The following is a 4,772-nucleotide window of genomic DNA, read 5'->3' on the forward strand; positions in this document are numbered from 1 at the left end:
AAAGAATCATATCACAGAGAAGTATGTGCACCCATGTTTATAGCGGCACAGTTTGTAATAGCTAAATCTTGGAAACAACCTATTTGCCCATCCGTTGGAAACTGGATAAAGAAGTTGTGGTTTTTCTATAAAATGGAATATTACTCAGCCATAAAGAGCGAGAGAATAGATTCATTCATAGGAAAATGGATACATATTGAAGATATACTCCTAAGTGAAATAAATAAGTCACACATGTGTAAATACCGAATAGTTTCCCTGGTGTGAATGATCTGCAACAATGCATAAGATTCTAATAAGATTACTGACATTTAGAAATGGGAACAAAGGAGTTAAAGGTGTAGGGGAGGTGGGATGAGTAGGGGAAGAGTAAAAAGGGAAAAGAAAAAAATGTGAGAGAATGAAAAGATGAAAATAAAGTGTTTGTAGATGGGGAGGGGAGGAGGGGGTGAAGGGAGGGCAGAGGTAAGGGGAAAAAATGAGAATCAAGACTTGTCATGCAGAGGTACAAGATCCCAACAATGAATGTAACTGTACTGTATCCCTAAAATGTACCAATAAACTCAATTAAAGCTGAAAAAGAAAAAGGAATTTAAGCCTAGGAGATTGTAACAGAATCTGTAGCCTTGTGCGAATATGCAAAATTTCTGTAAGATTCACTTCTTATCCAAACAGGAAGCAGAGGGCTCTGGGAAGAAAGGAGTTATGTCAACGTAGTCTCAGAATTTGTCCCCAGCAATGTTGATCTTAGTTCCAACATTACATGAGTAGATGCTCTTAAAATTCATGAAGTGCAAACTGTTTTAAAAGCTTTACTGAATATCATAGATTCAAATCATCAAGTGTTTGTATCTGCTGTCTTGCTGAAGCAGCAGGATTAAAAAATTGGGGGCATTATGATAGGTCCAAAGATATCGCTGAAGAGTTTATCATATTGAGACAAGGTTTTCCTATTTAATAGGAGAAAAGACATATTTTGGGGGACTACGTACCAGTGTCTCCATCTAGAAAGAATATTTCCAATTCCTGGTACCTATCGGCAGAGTCTAAGCAAAAGTAAGCAGTGTCATGGCACCTGGGTGGTTGGTGTGCCTGTGGGTCTGCTCTGCTCTAAGCAGATGGTGTTTGCTCTCCACTTGCTCTTTACACTGTAAACAATCATTAGCAGAAGGAGCTTCCTTTCCTCTTTCTCCCTGATAGCTGGGGTTCCTGTGTCGATTTGTTCTCCCTTGAGAACAGACACACAGACCGGGCAGCTCTGTGCAGCTGGCATTTATCCCACAGTGGGCAACACCTTACCTTGGTGATGCTCAGTGGGTTTCCATGCCGAGGAGCCATAGAGTCTCTGATAGAATTATTGCTTGGAAAGACTTGGGGTATGATAAAAGAAGCATGCTGACAAGGTAATAGTGCTTTAATTTCCCAAGTTATTTACCAGAAGCTAAGGAAGGTAGGGAGGAGCGAGCTCTGGGTTTGTAGACATTTTTATCTCTTTTGGAGAGCAGCCTTTGGAAAGTCCCCGATCAGTCCTGCTTGCTGATCCAACTCTACCTTTTCAGGGTGATCTTGAGGCTCAAGTGATACCATTTTGTTCCTTCCCGAGTGAGCCTCAGCTATCTCCTGAGCAGTTCTACCAACTACATGTTCAGCCTCCTCATGTTCTGTTACTCAGGTGCAGTGGCAACTTTCCTACTCTGTGCACTCCATCTTTCCTTCTTCAACTTTTTCCTCTGAGTGGTTGGGGGTGGGGAAAATCTGCATGATTATATTTTAATGTAGAAAATGTGACATCTGGATATAATATGAAAATAAATGTTAAATTAAATGTAACTTACTTAAAGTGACTCTGTATCTTCTAATCAGAAAAACAACAGCAAAACAAAACAGCTGTCTGGCCTTGTCCTGTTTCTATATGCTCATTTGACATCACTAAAAAGACCATCTCCCTTTGACCAAAAAACTAAAACTTTTCTTTGTTCAGGCTCTTCCTTTAGACATTGAGCTGGTGTTCACCTAAAATAAAATCCTCCTGTTTCCCATTGATCTCTCCTATCTCTTGCATTCTGCAACAGAAGCAGAGATGTCTGTTTGGTATGGTCCCCAGAGGGGCCCAAGGAAAAAGAAATTGATGATACTGTTTCTCAGAGAGATATGAGTTTCCCCACCATCTTAATGAAAAACTGCCACACTGCGTGTAGTCCTCAACCTCCTCTTTATAACCCTAAAGCAATAAGCATTCAACTTTGTCAAAGGCTCATTAGCCAATATTTTGAAAAGATCCTGTTAGGTTTGCAAATGAGCCTCCAAGCCCCTATGATCCAACTGCTGAACACAGCCTTTTCTGTGTTCAACAATTGGGATCCAGATGAGAGTGAAAGAAGAAAGGCAAATTAGAGCTGTTGCAATTGATAATGCTTTAAACACATCCATGTTGTCCAAAAGAAAACCTAGGGAAGATCAACAGAAAGGATTCCTGCTTTAAATATAAGAAGATTGGGTATGCAATTGTACCCAGTCACCACCTGGGCCCTGCTCCCTGTCAAGAAGCTGATATGCCTGACTGGTGGCACTGGAGGATTGATGGTGCAGAGAGGGGCCAAAAACACTCAATTCCCACTCTAAAAAAGAAAATTAAAGGGACCTAGTACAATCTATACAATGCTCTTGTCCACAGACATATCTATCTCCTGTTTAAAAAAAAAAAAAAAAGCACGAGATACCCTGGATGCCATGGCTAACCAAATTCAATTTTTTGTTTTATCTTCCTTTTCTGAAAAACTCTCCTCTATTTCTACACCCATAATTAGAGTTGAGGGAAGCCCTCATCACAGTTTTCTTACTTCTGCTGTGAGATGTCACTTTGAATGTTCTGGTGCTACATGCCCATGCAACAATCTGGAAGAAACAAACGGTGCTTGCTAACTACAACTCCTAGAAGTAGTGTATCTTCCCAGGCAGTTCACTGCCATTCATTGTGAGGGACACCAGGGGACATGTTTAAAGTCTCTTTGTGAAATGAAAAAGCTCATAGAGAGGCAAGTTGGGCAGCTTTGCAGCTCCACAAGACCATAGCCTTGTTCAGTTCCTGAAGAACCATTTTGGTCCTTACTGAAGGAACAGACATACTTGAAAACCCTTCATGGGAAATGGTTGCTTGAATTTTCACAGGCCTAAAACTCTACTTGTGAACTTCTAGAACACCTGAGGCTTCTTTTCAGAAAGCAAGACAAAAAAAAAGAGGCAAGACTCCAGTTTCGCTCTGAGTACAAATAAATAATCATGATAAAGGGACATTGGTGTCCTATCTAATATCCCTCTTTGTCTCCACAGGCTCCTGACAGGCTCACTAAGCTGCACAACTACAATACACATAAACTTGAAAACTAGACTCACAATTTGTATATCAAAATGTTTTAACCCTTGAAAGAACACTTACATGCGTCTTGCTGATCCTGAAGGCCCTGACAGGAAATGAAATGAGCTATTCCTGTTCCTCAATCTCGATTCATGTATTTCAACTAAATCTGAGATAGATGAGCTAGTATTACTGATTCACCAGAGAGTGAAATTATGCAGACTATATAAAGTGCAAACATTATCATTAAAGGCTTTGCAAGGCATGCCTGGACTGTCTGTTTAGATGATCTAGTGTTTCTGCAGGATGAATTGTCTGTACTTTTAAAAATTATGACACTCTTAATAACTTTTACTTCTTAATATTGATTAAGAACCCTCCACAAGCATGCTGACAAATTTCACTTGAAATTCACACTCACAAATATCACATGCGACCTCCAGTCGGCCTGACCAGCCCAGTCCCTTCTCTTCAATCTGTCTCTGCTGGGGTCACCACTCTTGAGAATGGCTATGACTGTTTCACTCTCTGTCAGAGCCCCAGCACACACACACACATCTGAGCCATTTCTGCACCCTCTTCCTCCTCCTGTTCTGCTCTCAGCAGATCACCTGGCCTCCTAACACACTGCAAGAAAGGTAGTAACTTCAGAAAAAGCTTTCTCCTCCATGTCGCCCAAATCTCCATCTCAGTGTGTCCTGGACTCCTCCTCCTTTCTTCCCCCCTTATTTCTGAAGTGTGGGGCCTTTGCTCCTGTCAAAGGCAGCATCTCCACATGGAGTCACTGTTCCTTTTCCCACTCAGTGCTCCAAGCTGGGCTCAGTTCTCCCCCTGAGCTGCATCACCCCCCTCAATAGAGGAAACGCTCCAGTGACCTCCCATCTTACAGAGAATGCCACATTTTCTGTTTTTTATTATTAAGTTACTGAGTCCATTCTATGGTGCTTTTTAAAGGCAATTTTGTTCTACTCTCCTTCAGTTTAGTATTCATGAACTTTCTGACACTCTTCACTTAAATTCTAAGTCCCACTGTTATTAAGAATAAGGCCCTACCAAGACCACCTGTCGTGTAAAGGTATAAGATCCCAATAATGAATGTAACTGTACTGTATATGTAAAATGTACCAAAAAACTCAATAAAAGAAAAAAAAAAAGAATAAGGCCCTAGTTCTCACTGTGCTCCCTCCAACCTCATTTCTTTAATATATTTCACCAGGAGACCTAGCACTCCTGTCAATTTCTTCAGGAGCCTGCTCTTCCTGTTCCCTCAGGGAATAGGAACCTGCTGATTCACCTGAAATTTGCCCCTATTTTTTGCACCACCCTCCTCTGACTACAGCTCAGTGTTCAGGTGTCACCTAGAACATCCTAAACAGGTTTATCACTTCTGCTGCACTTCCTGGAAACTCTGTGCCAC

The sequence above is a fragment of the Fukomys damarensis genome, unplaced genomic scaffold (genome assembly GCF_012274545.1).
Source record: "Fukomys damarensis isolate Sample0158 unplaced genomic scaffold, DMR_v1.0_HiC HiC_scaffold_15, whole genome shotgun sequence".
In the NCBI taxonomy this organism is placed as follows: Eukaryota; Metazoa; Chordata; class Mammalia; order Rodentia; family Bathyergidae; genus Fukomys; species Fukomys damarensis.